This window comes from Galeopterus variegatus, unplaced genomic scaffold, assembly GCF_000696425.1.
Source record: "Galeopterus variegatus unplaced genomic scaffold, G_variegatus-3.0.2 Scaffold1211, whole genome shotgun sequence".
Lineage (NCBI taxonomy): Eukaryota > Metazoa > Chordata > Mammalia > Dermoptera > Cynocephalidae > Galeopterus > Galeopterus variegatus.
Window position 1 is genome coordinate 80,599 of NW_007727322.1, and position 18,350 is coordinate 98,948.

Sequence of the window (18,350 nt, forward strand, 5' to 3'; positions counted from 1 at the left end):
TTCAGCCATAGAAATAAATGAAGTATTGACATATGCTACAACATGGATTAAACATTGAAAACATTATGCAACATGAAAAACAGCAGACAGAAAACATCACGTTGCATATAGCTCCATTCATATAAAATATCCAGAATAGGTAAATCCAGAGAGTCAGAAAGCAGAATTGTTGCTGCCAGAGGCTGGGGAAGAGAGGACAGAGTGTGGCTGCTTAATGGGTATGGGATGCCCATTCCATAACTGGGAAGCTGGGTACAGGTGATGGTTGCACAACATTGTGAAATGCCACCAAATTGTTCATTTTAAATGATTCATTTTACATGATGGGAATTTTACTTCAATTAAAAAAAAATCCCAATGCTGCACCCCAGACCCATTAAATCTGGGTTTCTGGACAGGGATGCAGGCATCAGTATATTTTAAAGCTGTTCGGGTAATTTCAACATGCAGGCTAGGTTAACAGCCCCTGACTTTGAGAGTTGCTGGCTAGCATAAGTCTTGCCCTTCCCAGAGCCCCAGTGGGATTTGGAATCGGTAGCATTTGTCTGATGCATAGAAGTGTCTGGGCAGCTTCCCCTTTTGGGGTGTACTATGGGTCTTTTGCTTTGGCTCCCTTGGTTTCTCCAGGGTTTGCCAATCCCCCTTCAAGGCACTGATGTCCAAGGAGGAACTCACCTGCTATCCCATCCACCACAGCCTGCTTGATCCAATCCGATGGCCTCTCCCACCAGATCCAGAGTGAGCACATAGTGGGTAAGCGTGCTCCTGATGTGTCCTCCTGCACTCTGTGATGGAGGAATCCTGGCAATGACCAGACTTTGCTGTCACTTCCCACCCTGTCTCTGCCATTTGCCATTTATGTGGCTGTGCAGAGTCTAATCCCTTACCTTTTGGGAACTCTGACCTTATGAACCCTGCAGAGAGGCAAAGGTCTGGTTGAAAGTGCCAGTACTCCCTTGCAGCTAGGCCATGGGCATGTAATGTGACTCAGCCAATTATCAGAGCCCACTGCAGACTTGGAACTGAGCTAGATGCAGAGAAGCAAGGCAGGCAGGGATGCCTCCCTGAGGCAGTGGCTGGTAGCTGTCCAGGGGTGGTGGGGTCAGTGGTCCAGGTTCTGGGATTTTGAGCAGGAAGACCAGCATCGGTGTCCAACCATTCAGTGCATGGTCTGAGGCTGGTGTCTGGCTACATGCCCTCTGATATTTTAATATGCTCATTTAATGCTGAAACTAGACAGTGTTTCATCATTTTCCTTTGCATTCAGACATTCCTCTGTTCATTTCCTTAACATCCCTTCCCCTCCCCACCTACCTCTGGCCTAGACTAGACTTGGCCCTGGTGGTGTGGGACACAGAGAAATGCCCTCATATCTCTCTTCCATTCTGGCTCCTACCAGATCCGTGTTTCCTCACACGTGACCTTCCCTTGCTCTCAGCATGCCATATAGTCACGACAGCTGAAGGCTCTGTTCCTTGCTGGGGGACAGTTGGGGGACAGGAATGCTGGTCTGAACGCCAGAGCTTTGGAGTTTCTCTGTGAAAACAAAGCTGCTGGTCACACATCCCGATCAAGCCACCCCTCCGCCCAGTTCTGTGCTGTTCATTCATCCCACAGATGCTTGTGGGTGCCTGTGATGTGCACCGCTCCCGGCCCTTGGATGGAACGGTGAAGAAGATGAGGTGCCTGCTCCTGTGCTGCTTAGATTTCAGGGAGGAAAGACGAATAACCAAATTCAGTTCAAACAGTAGTGAGAGCTATGAAGACCATCAAAGGTGCAAACGGTAGAGGTGAGAGCACAAGGGCGGGGGGGGCAGTGTGGCATGCCCCTTATAGACGAGGGCCAGGGATGACATCTGAGCAGAGGCTGAATCAGGAAAAAGCCAGGCATGTAGAGATCTGGAAGGAGAACACTTCAGACTCTGGAAAACTAAAGAGTTTGCCTCTCTTTTCATAGAGAGGGGGGCGTATGGCCCCTCCCCTGAGTCCAGCTGGCACCTGACCACCTTGACCAATACAATGTGGCAGGACCGATGCTAGGCCAGTTTTCAGGCTGTGAAACACTAGAAGCTTCCACTTCCTGTGTCTTGGGACCCTCTACCTAGGAGCCCTGAGCTGCTGGGTGAGAAGTCTGACTCCCCTGCTGGAGTGACCACAGGAGGAAACCCTGAGAATGCCTGGAGAGGGCAAGGGGGCCCACAGAGTCCAACTTTCCAGAACCTCCCAGAGCCTTCCGGACATCCCTGCCAAGGTCCAGATGTGTGAGTGAAGCTGTCTTAGACCCTCCAGACAGGAGCAGCCACCAGCTGAACACGAGCATGTGACCCACATCAGTGCCATATGGAAGAGAACTGCCTAGTTGAGCCCTGCCCACATTTCTGACCCACAAAATCATTGCGATAGTTAATAAAATAGTGGTTGTTTAAAGCCACTAAATTGTGGAGTAATCTGTTATGATTGGCTCACAGTTCAAGGGAAGGACTGATATGAAAGTCCTGCAGCAGAAATGAGCCTTAGAGTGTCCAAGGGACCAGAACAGGGGGGTGTGGCTGCAGCTAAGAGAGGACAGAGAAGGAGAGGCTAGGCAGGGCAGGCAACATGGAGCCTGGTGGGCCGTGCAGTGGCAGCCACCGGAAGGGTGTTTGTAGACGGGTGCTGCTGTGTTCTGAGCTTTGAACGTCCCAGCTGTTGTGCAGCACATGAGCAACGGCGGGGTAAGAGTGGATAGAGAGCCACCAAGCAGCAGGCTGCTGCAGTTGGTGACCTCCTGGTTGAGAATTTGGCCCCACATGTAGAAACTTACCTTGCAACACTGTCACCAGCTTCCTGCCCTTTCCTCCATGTCAAGTGGCTGACCCTGCGCCAGTGCCTGCAGCTTCTGTCGCACCGCCTCTGAGTCCCACCCATGGCGCTCTGCCTCGCTCAGCTCCCCAGCGTCTTCTGTGAGGCCAGCTTGCCCATCGACAGCACGAGCCCAGCTCTCCCTTCTGTCATGTGCTGATATATACCTGTCCCCAATGGAAAAGACCCAGGATGGCCAAGTGCTGCTGTGGCAGGGACTGGGGTGCCAGTACGTGCACCTTATTCTGGGGTTTGGTATTGGGAAGCTCCCTCATCTACAGACATCAGCCACATTCTTCAGAATAAGCATTATCAATAAGAAAGGTGATATTTTGGCCTCCATTGCCTGATTCCTCTCTCTCAATCAAAACTCAGAAAGAGAAAAGCAGCACTAGTTACTGGGACCCTGAATCCTAGCACCCGAGATCCTGCATCAATAGTCTGCCCGGTGGTCAGGGTCCTTGCTTGGCTCCCTGTTGTCCCAGAATTACCTGCCCTTACACCTCTCTGATGGTGATCACCTGGTCACCCATCTGAGTTTTCATGTATTTCTTGTTCCTAGATGTTTCCATTGTCCTATGATACACACCTGTCCCAATACATGCTTCAGAGCCATCACAGGTCACCTAACTCTGCAGCTGGTTGACAGACATCCTTCCTTTAGGCCAGTCCCCACGTGGGCTGCAGCAGGTGTGTCTTATTCACACATCTGAGTCCCTCCCATTGGCCAAACCTGCAGCCTATCGAGCTACAAGCTCCCAGCCCCGCAGCACAGGGAAGCAAGGACAACACAGTGCTGTGTGTTCTGGATTTTACCATGTTCCAACCGCGTATCCTTGGGCTAGTGTAAGGAAAATTGAAATATAAATGATGAGGATCCCTCAGATGTTTGGAATCTTGCCGAGCATGACCTAGCCTGTTTAATGTAAGTATGCACACGTGCACCCAGGTGTCCCTTGGTTATTGTCTGATGTAATTGCGCATGTGCGTCCAGGTGTTCTTTGGTTATCTGACTCGCAAAGTATAAATGACCCACGGGGTCTAATCCACAGTGCCCTTGGGACACCCTGGGAGGCCAGTAGGGCGGCTGCTGCTAGCTACCTGAGCCTGCATCTGAATAAAGCTTATTAATTTTTACCCACAGCTCCCAAGATCTTTGCCTATTACCTAGCTTGCAACCTGCATGTGAGGAGTTTGTGGCCCAGTCTGCACAACAGATTTGAAGGGTCTGTGGGCCCCAGACCGACAGCTAGTTTCTCAACCTCTCTGTGCCTCAGTTGCCTCATCTGTAAAGTGGGGATCATGATCATAGCACCTACCTGCTATTTCTGTGAGAAATGAAATAAGTCATATAAAATCGTCAGCACCGTGCCTGGATGAGAACCAGATAGTAAGAACTCTGTAGGTATCGGCTGACACTGGGCAAAGCCTCTCCTGCGCTTTCAGCGTTGGTCTGAGAGCTTTTCAGAGCAGGTGTAGGAAGCAGGGCAGCCGAGATCCACTGGAGAAGAGCAGGATTTCCACGTGAGGACTGGAGACTGGTTTGTGGAAAGCAGGGGCCATGCCCTTCAGTTTTTGTATCTGACACATGGCTTGGTGCCTAGCAGGTGACACAGAGCAGGTGCTCAATAAATGGTTGTTGAATAATTCCAACAAGCACACCAACAACTGGGCATGACTGGGCTGGCCCGTGGCTCACTCGGGAGAGTGCAGTGCTGATAACACCAAGGCCCCGGGTTCGGATCCCATATAGGGATGGCTGGTTTGCTCACTGGCTGAGCGTGGTGCTGACAACACCAAGTCAAGGGTTAAGATCCCCTTACAAAAAAAAAAAAAACTGGGCATGACTGGGGACAGTCATCTCACAAAAACTGCAGGGAGGGGCAGCGACCCCAGACAAAGGCCTTTAGCTCCTCTGTTCCCTCTTCCTTTCTGAGGCCAGGCAGGGCAGACCAAGATGTTTCCAGAAGCAGCTGGAGCCCCGCCAGTCTCCCCGGGATGTCGGCCCCATGCCAGGCACCTCCTAAGGCAGGTAGTGCTGTTTTCCTGGAGGCCTGGGGCAGGCTTTGTCATGAGAAGTAGAAACCAGAGAAAAACGGAAGGTCTGCCAGGCCGTCTCCTCTGGGAGCCAGTGCTGTTCCCAGTGAGCGGTGTGGCTGTGAAAGATAAGGGCAGGAATTTGAATTGCTGTTATGCGTCACTCTGCCAGCCACTAGAGGGGCTTTCTGCAGAGTCCTTTGTAAAGCCAGGTGGCAACGATGATCATGAACTCGGGATGGGTGTAGAATTAAGTCTTGCTTTCTTATGGGTTCCTGTTTTGCTCGAGCCTTCCTTCCACCCAGCAGTGCCCACCATCAACATCAGCAGAAGCAACACGTGCAAGCACAGAACTCCCAGGGCAGAGCCCCAGGCTCTGGGTTCTCAGCTCCATGGCCAGTCGCTGCTCCCAGCTCTGAACAAGCCATTCCCCAGACTCTGCCTCAGTTTCCTTCTCCTGGAACCCAGAATTCATAATACACCCAGCACACACTCCCTTGACCAGGCAATGTTGTGAGCGGTCTCCGAGGTGGGCAGAGACAGGGAGGGGCCACCCTGCCTGTCCCCACATCTGGATCATCACCTCCTAAGTGCGGTAACGCTCTGCCTTTATCGCCTCACATCTCAAGTCCCTGGTGGAATGCCCTGCACACAGCGCACAGATTACACATTTGTAGTTCATGAGATGATAAGATCTCTCTCAAATGATAACCTGGAACCCCCAAGCCATTCGCTAATGCCTCCTTCCCCCAGATCTTGATCTGAGCATGTTTCTCAGTCACTCTACTCAACGACCCCCATGCTGCATATTCTCACCCCCAGAAGTTACACCTGTCCTTGTCACCATGCGGTGACAGAGGCAGGAAGCCTCCAGATTCATGAGTCAAATAAACTTCTTTTCTTTATAAATTACCCAGTCTCAGGTATTCTGTCATAGCAACACAAAGTGGACTAAGACAGCCTTGTTCTTAGAAGCTATTTCCAAGTTCAGGCTTTAGGCTGATTGTTGGTACTAGTTTATGTTGATTGGTATGTTTTGGTCATGTTCTGTGTCTACAAATATACAAGTCTTGTTATCTAAACTTGCACTATACAGAAAATATGCTACTTTTTGCAGGAATATTCACCCAAATCTGATCAAATATTCCAGATCTGAAATCTACTGTTAGGAGTGTACACGCCTGAACAAGTGAGTGTATTAAGTAGCTCTGTGCCCAGGTTACAGGATGTAAAGGGCTAGCATCTTCCTACCTCTCCCAAAGATAAAGCCCTTCGTAGTTCCCATATTAGAGTCCTCTGGGTCCAGGGTAGAAAGAATATTTAATACTTTTATCATATTATTTCATTACTGCTGTACATGTTCGCTGTACAGTGTTGAGAAATATATAATTTGTAACTGACGTTGCTCAGTAACATTGTATTCTTCCTACAAAGAGATCCACTAATGAGTTCATTAGCTATTATGTCATCGATGCTTTAAATAGCTTTATTTTATTCAGAAATTCTTAGTGGGTATTTACATAGATGTTTAAGAGTCTTTTAGTGTGTTTCTTTTAACTTTCAGAATAAAAGTAGTTGAGGTTTTAGGTGGCCAGGGAAGCACTATTATTTTTCCCACTTAAAAAGATAAGACTAGGGCCGGCCCGGTGGCATACTCAGTAGAGTGCGGTGCTTGGGAGTGTGGCGGCGCTCCCGCTGAGGGTTCGGATCCCATATACAGACTGGTCCGCTCACTGGTTGAGCGCAGTGCGGGTGCGACACCGAGGGTTGCGATCCCGTTGCCGGTCACGAAAAAAGACAAAAAAGGAAAAAAAAAAAAAAACAATAAGACTAGGCTGGCCAGGTGCCTCACTTGGTTAGAGCACCGTGTCATAACACCAAGGTCAAGGGCTCAGAATCCCTTACCGGCCAGCCACCAAAACAAAAACAATAACAAAAAGATAAGGCTCCCACACTCTAGAAGATGGTTATTTGGCACACTTTCAGGAAAGAATTAGATTTAGCAATCAAGGACTGGCTGTATTTCAGTGAGAAACTGGGAACAGTGTCAAGTCTTCCTAGGCAGATGGCATTTTCCCATCCCTTCCTAGCCATTTCAGGTGAATGCTCCCCAATTTTTAACTGTAATTTCTTGGGTCTCTGGGGCTATATGCCTGCCCACCTTGCTGTGGGACTGACCACTGCAGCCTGTTTTACTTCTGGTGGAGGCATCTGCAGGCTGAGCATAAGTAACACATGATGGTCTGCAGACTGCGCAACGAAAAGCTGAAACAAAGCAAAGCCTGGATTAGTGCGTGTAGGAGAGAAAAGAGCCCTTATGCTCCCCCACAGCCGCCGCCTCCTTTCTCTCTCCCTCTCTAACGCACGCACACGGGCACACGGGCTTTTCATGCTGCAAACAGCAGCATCGGGAGTTAAAGAACATTAAAGAAACCAATCAATCCCCCAGTGTTCAAGTCCTCCAAGGCCTGGCTGCTGGTCAAGGTTGCTATCACAGACGTCGTGTGTCAGCGGTAACGAAAATGATCTCATTACTTCCTCATCAGAACAGAATTTTCTAACATCACCCTTGGCAGAGATAGCCTTAAACAAAAGACAAAAAGGAAATTACACTAATCCAACAACTTCTGATGTGTTTTTTAATCAAATATTCCGTTTTAGACCAAAACTGATAACAGATTTTTGCATCCCCTTTCCTCCTCAAATCCTATCTTCCCATCTTATTTTTGAAAAATTAGGGGTGTAGTAAAGTGCATGATTTTATATATAAAATGTTGGAATGTTATATATTAGCCCAGGGAGGGGCAAACTACAGCCTGTGGGCCAAATCCAGTCCACTGACTGTTTTTGTACAGCCTGCAAGTTAAAAATAATTTTTACATTTTAATTTTTTTAAAACTTGAAAAAAATTTCTATTCAAAAGACCAAATAAAAACATGCAACAGATCAGGTTCTTTACTAAATTAGGTTAAGATTTCCTATTGTTTTGGATTCACAAATTACCTCCCCTACCAATCTCCCTCCTATAGATAAATATGTCAAAAATATCATTAGAGGGCCGGCCCAGTGGTGCACTGGAGAGTGTGCCGCTTGGGAGCTCCCGCCGAGGGTTCAGATCCCATGTGGAGACCAGTTCCCGCTCACTGGCTGAGCGCGGTGCGGGCGCAACACCAAGGGTTGCGATCCCGTTGCCGGTCCCCGGTACGGGCGCGACACTGAGGGTTGCGATCCAGTTACCGGTCAGTAAAAAAAGACAAAAAGGGAAAAAAATATATATATATCATTAGATTACAATTTCCAAATTGCCATAATGTCTGTCTACTGAGACTCCCAGTTTCTGGACTTCTTTTCCCAGCTCTTACACCGTGGGTCATTGCCACCAAGTGAGGGTGTTTGTCCAACTCCTCTTGCTAAACTTTCACTGAAGACTCTCCTCTTCCAAAGAACCTTCTTTTATTTATTTATTTATTTATTTAAAAAGATGACCGGTAAGGGGATCTTAACCCTTGACTTGGTGTTGTCAGCACCACACTCTCCCAAGTAAGCTAACTGGCCATCCCTATATGGGATCCAAACCCGTGGCCTTGGTGTTGTCAGCACCGCACTCTCCCAAGTGAGCCACGGGCCGGCCCTCCAAAGAACCTTCTAATTGGGCCTTTGACCCTGTAGGGAGGAAGCCTTCATGCTCAGCTCTAATCTGCTCTGTTCTGCTTAATTCTTTTCTAATGACATCGATGGTTTCCTCCCTGTCTTCTCTTTCCTTTTGTAAGACTGAAATCTTTTCTTCTTGTACTTTTTTTAATGAAAATTTGCTGGTTTCTATTCTCTGTCTACTAGCTGGTTCTGTACGTCTTTCCTCCGTTCTTCCTCTATTAATTGGGCGACAGTTTTTTCATTTGGTTGCTTGAGTGGCTCATCAACTTTTTCTCTTGTCTCGATTTGTTTATTCAGAGAATCACGTCTGATCTGGGAATCTTCATTCTCCTTTTCAGTGGTTTCATTTCTCTGAAGAGGTTGCATGGAGGATCTTGTCACTATTCCGTGTTCTTCAGCCACAGATTCTAACTTCCTCGCTTGTTGAAAGAGGTGCTCCGTATCACTCCGGGCTCTTTCTGATTCATCCTGCTGTGACTTCAGCAACACACCAGCTCTTCGTTTTTTCTCTCAGCTTCTCTCAACACACCAGCAGGTGTCTGTGCCTCTGTCTCGGCTTGGGTTCTTTGACAGCGATACTGAGCGATCAGTCTTTCAGCCTGTGAAAGGGCTAGAGTTTTGCTTCCAAGAGATCTTGTAGCCTGCTTTCCTTGGTGGCTAATGTGGACAATTTTATCTCCTATACATCCATTATGTCAGATATTCTAAAATCATTAATCCAATCCTTTACCACCTCTCCAGACTGAAGTTTTCTATTAATTCCTCAATGTTCAATCCAGGAATGCTATCTTTCAAAAGGGGAGGAGTTAAACACTTCACTGGTTTATTTAAAGACATTCTTTGGGGCATATGTTCTGTGTTCTGTGATCTATAGGCATTGCTTCCTGCTATACTTTCTCCAAATATTAACGCAGGAAAATCTGGCAGGGGAGCAAATTTCAATAATATTTCCAATCCAGACTCTGTTGTTCTCGATTATCTGATGTTAAGGCAAAAGCCAAAGGCATAATCAAATGTGGATCCTGAAGGATTTTGTAAGTGCTTACTTCTGTACCAGGAACCGCCTGTATAAGTCTGTTTATCAAGTCAACAGTTTTCAAAATTACATTGGCAGCAAGTTTGCATAGTTCAGAATCTACTATTTTTGTTCCAAACCCCAGGTCAATCTTGCTGTAAATTGCTGTTTCTCAGCATGGTACACTTGATAGCAGGCAGAATTTTTGCAATATGCATTGTCAGAGTATCATCTCCACACGGAGCTAACAAACCTTCAGTGGCCTTGACCATCCTTCCACATTTTTCTCTTGTTAAGGCCTCATCTAGATTTTGTTCTGTGAACTGAAGCTGATCAAGGATTGTAAGCAGCAGAAGAGTCACAAAACAGTCAGCTGAGGACAGTTAGCAGCACCTATGACATCCTCGAATATTTCCTTGAACAACTCTGATGCTGAAACGGAACAGTTTTCTGATCTATCCAAAGGTTGGCTTAACCAAAGAACTAGAGCCACAGGAAGTTCTAAATACTTAGAACGGATTCCCAGAATGCTGTCACCAGATGGGGACTGTTCAGACATCATCTGAGCAAGCAGGTGGCGCAGCTGACACACTGCACAGAAGGCGAGAAGAAATTCTAAAACCTCTGAAGAAGAATCAGTATGCTTCCCATTAACAAGACCGAGTACTTCACTAAGACATGGAGAAAAATACTCATACCTGGCCAGGCAAGCAGCAATTCTAGGATTCTTAAGGAGATCCATCAGTAGGTTAACTGAATACTTTCTGCTTAGGGTCTCATCACTATTTACTCAAATATTAAACATTAGTCAAAAAGTCTGATGAATGATTTGGGCATGGAATAGCTTTTCCTCCTCCTCTTCAGTTAATGTCAGATAAACTAGAATAATATTGAAAGTACAAACACAATCACAGTTAAACTATTATGGGCCAAGAGGGTTATAAGAGTTCAATGAAAAAGATTTTGCATTACTCAAAGTCTTCATGTATGTTTGAACGGAAAGAGTGTGCTGACAAAGATTTGTCAATAATCTTAGACAACTTATCGTTAACTTATCTTCACAAGACTGAATATAATCTATCAGGAAGGTAATTGATTCATCTATATTTGCACTCGAATGAAAAATGTTGACGTTATATGTTAACCCCTGCAGAAGTTTAATGCATGGCAGAAACACTGAATCATCATGGCAAGTGCTGCTGTGACAAGCCACTCCTGCCAGCACACTGCTCACATGGTCTGTGTTCTGAAGACAGTCTCTGATCTCATTGTCTGCATCAAGTTGAGACAGCGAACTGGTGATACTTAAGATCAGTGAAGCGCTTATGTTTGGCTCTTCAAGTAGCTCTGCAAGGCAACTCAGGCATCCTCTTGGTAATATCAGACTCGATGTAAACAGTTGTGTGAGCTTCCACCGAAAAATGACCTCCAAATGCCATGAAATCTGGGTTGCGTTGGCCTCTGACTTGACTGCTTTGTATTGACTGATGGTCAGGAGCAAGGATTTTGGGCAACAGGAGCAAGGATTTTGGGCAACGGAGTCCATCAGGACCAGCCACAGGCCTCCCCAGGGGACCGCCACCACCCTGCCTGCTCCAGTGTTTACATGCTTAAAATGGCTGAGGGTTGGGGGGAGACTGTCAAGATAAGACTTTGTGACATGTGCAAATTCTATAAAATTCAAATTTCAGTGTCCATACATAAAGTTTTATTGGAACACACCCATGCTCTTATGTTGCATACTATCAATGGCTGCTTTAGCACTACAACAGCAAAATGGAATAGTTGCAAGAGACATGTGGCCCACAAAACCTAAAATATTTCCTAACTTTTTAAGGAAGTTTTCTACGTTAGCCCATTAAGACAAACAACAAAAACCAAACTGTTGCTTATGTGATATTAATAGGACGCATGTGAGTGCAGCAGTTCATGCCACAGAGCACGAACGATCTTAAATCAAGAATCCAAGGAATAAGTGCCCTTTCTCTTGATTTTATTTACCTACAAGGAAGCTCAGAGACATGTGGCAAAGTCGGTGAGTCAAAGCCTTGGAAAAGTCAGAAGAAATCACATGTGCAGTGTAGTGATGTGACCATCGTGCCCTGTGTACTCAGAGGTGCCAGATAAGGTTACTTCTTTGTTTTCTAAACTGTTTCTCCACTTTTCCCTAAAGAGAAAAGGGAGGAGGTCGGAGAAGAGGGTAAAAACTTGGTAGCTACATAGATCTCGGTCTTTTCAGTTTAACACAGCCTGAATGGGCTTACTTTGGTCTCTTTCTGGTAAAATCATCTTTCGAGATTTCTGACCCTCCCACCTTCACCTGCCCTTCCATTACTGTAGGGAGAATCTCACCTGAGCTTAGTCACAGGACAGGAGGTCTCAGAAACAAGTGCAGGTCCCTATGCGAGAGTCAGTTTCTGATCCCACCTGGTCACCGGCGCCCCACTCAGTACCCTCCTCCCAACTCCACCATCTCGGCTCCGTGGGACTCTGACTGGTGTTGCGAGTGCTGTGAATCTTGACAATGTCCTGCTTCATCCCCTGAGCCGGCTGTCCACCCACAGCCTCTGCTACAGGGTCACAGCCGCCCTGAGTGACCCCATAGCAGGTGTCCTGGCTCTCTGCTCGACTACCTTCTACATTCTCCACTCGGAGCACCCAGGAACCCACAGACCCCAGGAATACTCGTGGGCTTGTGCCATCTCGAGTCTCTCTCTGTCTTCACCCTTCATTCAGCCCTTCCTAACCTACTACCTTCTGACACCATGTGGGATGCAGCGATTCTCTGAGACTTGATATTTCCTCAGTCTGTACCTGGAAAAACTCTGGGATTCTCACAAACTCCCTGGATGTGTCTAACACTGCCCTCTTTCAAGGGGAGCAGCCAGGACACAGATATCTGATTATTTTTCCCTCTTACCTCCCTCTTCCTGTCAGTCAGTACCTCTCTATGAAATAACCTGAGTTCTCTACATAGTAGAACTTATATGTCTAAATGCCAGCCCCAACTCCCTGTGTAAAGGGAGCTTTAAAAATTCAGAAAATAAACATTTTCTCTTTCCATAAAGGCTGGCTTTTGAAACTATTATTTCAATATGGAATCAACAAAGGCAGCTTTGAAAATCAAAGCCCATCAATGACTTTTTTATTCCAGGCACCCCCTGCCCTCACCCACCCTGCAGTTAATGGCTTCACCTTAATGGCAGAGGGCTGTGGGGGTACATACATGATTTACAGGGGTGTGAAAAATACATCAGTTTAATATTTCAAAATATTATTCCTGTTACCCTTGCTAAGTGAAAATCCTTTGTAAACATTTTCATTCTTTAAAAAAAAAATTATATTATACCTCAGAAGAACTCTCTGGACTCGGCCATTGGATTAGTTTGCTAGGGCTGCCGTAACAAAACACCACAGACTGAGCGGCTTAGACACCAGAAATTTCTTTGCTCACAGTTCTGGAGACTACGAGTCTAAGATCAAGTGTCAGGAGAGCTGGTCTCCTCCGGGGCCTCTCCTCCTTGGCTTGCAGACGGCCACCCTCTTGCTGTGTCCTCACGTGGTCTCTTCTCTGTGCATGCACAACCTGGCATCTGTGTGTCCAGAGTTCCTTTTCTCATTAAGAAGGTCAGATTGGATTGGGGCCTACCCTACGGCCTCATTTTAAGTTACTCACCTCTTTAAAGGCCCCATCACCAAATACAGCCACGTTCTGAGGTACTGGGGGCTGGGACTTTAACACACAAATTTGTGGATGGGGACACACAATTAAGCCCAAAACACAGGTTAAACACAGGTTAAAGATGACCAGTGGCTGTTGGCCATCTTTGTGTTCACATGGTACTCTCCCTGTCTGCATGCCTGAGTCCAAATTTCCTTTTTATAAGGACAGCAGTCATAACAGATTAGGGCCCACCCTAAGGACCTCATTTTAACTTGATTACCCCAGCAAAGACCCTAAAAGGTCAAATTCTGTGTAGGTTAGGACTCCAACATGTCTTTTTGGGGGGGAATACAATTCAGCCCATAGCAGTGGACCAAAGAGTGTGCAGGGATGTCTAACACTCAAGGCCAAGTTGCTTGCACTCTGGGAGTAACCTTTATTTCCTCAGAGTAAAAGCAAAAACAAATTATAAAGCATCCCTTCTACATACCTGGCCTTCTGTGTGATGGAGGGGGACGATTTAGAGGCTTGTCACCCAAGAGTGTCAGCCGCATCCACCCTCCACCAGCAGGAGGTGAGGGATGGAGACAGGGGCAAAGAGACAGGGGCTTCCCACAGTGTAGCTGAGGCCCCCCAGGAAGCAGCTGAGGGAGGAACCAGCGAGGCCCAAAACTGCTTTCCAAACAGATAAAATCTCAGAAACAAGGGAGATTATCATCAGATCCACAGAGAGACAGACAGGCCCCACCAGACCCACAGAATCAGAATCTCTGAGGAATCCGAGAGTCTCTAGCCCGCCCCCGGGAGATTCTAATGCCACATTTTAGAACGATGGCCGTCATCTAAAGCAGAAAAGGATTCAGGTCACATCTGTTCCCTCTGGAACTGTTTAGCCCTAATCTTATTTAAATTCTTTACCTTTTTTAGCTCCCAAGATATAGAACTTCCCATAATATAGTTGACCCCATTTTCCAAATGGCAAAATTAGGGAAGTCTTTCTAAAATTACGGATGAAGCATTGGGGGTGGGGTGGGGTGGGGTAAGGTCATGTCTTTTGAAATCTACACCAGCTTTCTTTTTTTTTTTTTTTTTTCGGTTGAATCGTTTCTCATAGTCTAAAATTTTGCCTGAGCATGTAAGTATGTCTTAAATAGAGCTCTTCCATTACTGATCATTTTGGCCACATTTCATGTGGTCAAGCAATAACCAAGATCTACTTAACACTTTTTGCTGCATTCACTGATTTTTTTTTTTTTAACTAGGTGGTACTTGAAAAGAAATGGTCAAGCCACATAAGCTCTCTATGTTCATCCTCTGAGAACTCGCTCCAAGCCTCATATCCACATACATCAGAGCAGGCAAGGCTCTTTTTTTTTTTTGACATACCAAATTAACAGACAAGTTCTAAAGGGTAACAGGTCACTGTCTTAACCTCTCTGGTGCTTTTAAATGTACAGATAAAGTTCAAGACACAGCCAGTTGCATGAACTGTGCTAAGGGCTCAGCTATAGCAAGTGAGGACACAGGCCACAGTCCTCCGATCACATGCCACAGTCCTCCGATGACATGAGTTTATTACTATGAACCAGAAGCCTCTTCAAAAACAACTGAGCTTGCTCCCTTAAGCCAGGACATTGGCTTGATTAGCACAATAACAACACGAGATAAAAATCAGTGTGGTCTACTCTATGATTCCAGGTACAGATGCTCCTCAACTTCCGATGGGGTTAAAGCCAGATAAACCCATTGCAGGTTGAAAATATCGTCAGTTGAAAATGCGTTTAACACATAAACTACCAAACATCATAGCCTGGCCTAGCCTGCCTTAAACATGCTTGGAACACTTACATTAGCCCACAGTTGGGCAAAATCTCCTAACATGAAGCTTATTTTATAGCAAAGGATTGACTATCTCATGTACTTTATTGAAAGCCAAAAACAGAAAGATTGCATGAGCACTCAAAGTACAATTTCTACCCAATGACTACCACTTTCAACCATTATAAAGTTGAAAAATCGTAAATCAAACCATTGTAAGTCAGGAGCCATCTGTATATGACATTCTCAAAATGACAGAATTGTAGAGACAGAAAACAGATTACTGGCTGCAAAGGGTAGGGACGGAGAGTAGACAAGACTATGAAGACCATACCACCCCTGAAGCGCCACCTTTACAGAGTTGACAGAACAGCTCTTTACCTTGTGGTGACGGAGCAGTCCTGTATCTCGATCGCAGTATGGCACAGAACTGTATAGAAACATTGTACTCATGTAAATTTCTTGGTTTTCATACTGTGCTGTACTTGTAAGATATAACCATGAGAGTCACAAAAAGACAAATACTGGATGATCCTACTTCTATGAGGTACCTGAAGCAATCCAATTCATAGAGACAGAAAGAGTGGTGGTCGCCAGGGGTTGTGGAGACAAGGCAGAGTGGTTGCTTAATGTGTACAGAGTTTCAGTTGTGCAAGAGGAAAGGAGTTCTGGAGATAGGCTAGTTGTCAACCTAAATCATAGACAGAGACGGAGACTTTTAAGAAGAAAATGATGTTTAGTCTGGAATAGGCATTGCTATGGGAATACATGTGCCGTAGCAGAGGGAGGTAAAGGAAGTCAAAAGTTTATTTTATTTTATTTTTTTCAAAGGAGGAAGATTACATAATTGTTTTGAGATAATTATTCTTGGCCACAAGGACCAATAACAAGGTTGGTGCTAGTTCAAGGCTGGACTGGCAGTTGCTGGGCAGATGTCCCCAAAGAAGTAATTTTTTGTGTAAGCTTGTGATGGCCTTTGTGCAAGGTTGTGGCATTACATCCTTCTCACAGTCAACAAGCAGACAGACTGCAAGGCTTCCCATTACATTCACATATATACATATATATGTAATTGATGTTATTATCTATATAATTGATTTTACCAACCAAATTTGAGCCCACTTAAAATCTGTGGTATTACTGCATGATCTCACTCATGTGGAATCTAAAAAAAAAAAGGGTGGTTCTCATAGAAGTAAAGAATAGAATAATGGTTATCGGAGATGGGGGTGGGGGCTGGGGGAAGAGAAGGGGTGGACTACTGGGTATAAAACTGTGCTTTCTGCCCTAAGTGGATCACTGTGCAGTATATGCATGTATTGAAATAACACACTGCACCCCACAAGTATGTACAAGTAAATGTTAAAATATCTTTAAATAAATAAATATAAACAAATAAAATCTGTGACATTACACACTCTCAAGAAAGACTTCAGGGCTGATTTAAGGAAGTGGGCATAATAAAGAAGTAGTTGGTTGGGAAACAATATCTAGGATACTTCCTGCCTTTTCATTCAGAAGAAATCGATGTCTGAGTCTCTCAATCAGATGCAGGGCATTCTGAAGCAAGAACGTGAAGTCAATAAATTGTGGCTTCAAATTCTCATTTATGAGATGCCCAGGATTTGGGCCAGAGTCGGTCATTCGGTTGAATGCTGAAAATAAATACACCTTCCATTTTAGGTGTGTGCCTAGGAATGATCTGATCTCAATATACTTATGATGCCCATGCCCATCGTGAAAGCCAGGAATAATAGTCATATCAGTGCCCACCAGTGAGGGCAGGAGCAGAACTCCCTGCCTGGCTGTACTGGGTAGACCCCCACAGGGAGTGACCACAGTGAGCAGGTTCCCTGGCTGAGGGCAGCGGGGCTGACCACAGAAGGTTGTCAAGACAGGGCAGTATTCACAGTCTGTCCACAGCCCTCCCTTGCAGGAATGTTTACTCATAGCTGGTTATTTGTCTGGACTGTGGGAGACGAATGGCTGATTCTCAGCCCCACGAGGCCCGATGCCCCTTTTCATAATAAATATTTTTGTAATGCCCCCTTCACTCACCTAAAATAACATTAATAGCTCATTTATGCTACCGACACATATTAAAAAATAATAATAATAATATCTTGGGAGTAAAAAGGAGTGTAAAATATTTTTTTAATTATATGTATTTCAATATGTGAACTTTTGCACACAGTTGCATTAGAAAACATATTAAAGTATCAAATACTTGCAGCCACGTTGAATGTGGCAGTTATGCATGCAGATGGGCACATGTCAATTTTATTAATGATTCAACAGCAAACATATGGCCTTATCAGTGGTGATGGTAATTTTCCAATATGAAGAACTCTTGGTAAAGTGTTTGATGAAACAAAGGACAAATATTGCATGATTCCACGCATAGGAGGTACCTAGGATAAGCAAGTCCACAGAGACAGAGAGTAAATCAGAGGTCCCCAGGACCAGCAGGAGAGGGAAGGGAAGGTTATTGCTTAATCGGTAGAGTTTCTGTTTGGGGTAATGAGAAAATTTTGAAAGTAGATAGTGGTGATGGTTGCACAACATTGCAAATATAATTAATGCCATTAAATTGTTAGCTTAAAAATGGCTGAAATAGTAAATTTTATATTGTGTAAATTTCATCATAAAAAATACAAAAAAAAAAAAAAACCTTGCAAAAAAACTTTTTGATTTGGATCCCCGTACCAGCCAGCTGCCGAAAAAACAGTGAAAAAAATTTTTTAATTTAAAAAAATAACAAAATTTGGGGCTGGCCGGTGGTTCACCTGGGAGAGCATGGTGCTGATAACACCAAGGTCAAGGGTTTGGATCCCCAATCCAGCCAGCTGCCAAAAAAAAAAAAATTTTTTTTGTCTATACGTAAAATGGAGCTAGATCCAGCTCAGCATGCAAGACAACTCTTTGCTGTACAGGACTGTCCCACACTTTGCAGGGTGTCCGCCAGACAAGCTCACTAAATGCACGTAGGGCTCCCCTTTATGGTGATTAAAAAAGCTCCCACCAAGTTCTAATTGCCCCAGGACAGTAGTATTGCCCCCCTTGAGGACTAATGAGATCCAGGAAGTGAGAGGTAGATGCCTGGGCTCTGGCCTCGCGAGTGCTCGCAGTCCTCAGCAAGAAAACGAGCAGAAATCCAGTTCTTTGATGGGTCCACGTGAAGGATGGAGAGCGAGGGAAAGAAGGATGCAGGCAGGAGCTGTAACCTGACAGCTACGTCTGGTTCCCACGGCCCTTGCTTCTTGGGCGACAACTCATTGCAGTCCCCAGCCAGACGGTGTAGCTAGAGAGCCTCAGACACTT

The 18,350-nt window shown here is 45.5% G+C and overlaps 1 pseudogene; it reads right to left on the reverse strand.

Annotated features, from left to right (window-relative positions):
• Positions 1 to 11,093, reverse strand: part of LOC103592752 — a 61,790-nt pseudogene extending 50,697 nt beyond the window's left edge.
• Positions 11,094 to 18,350: the final 7,257 nt, after the last annotated feature.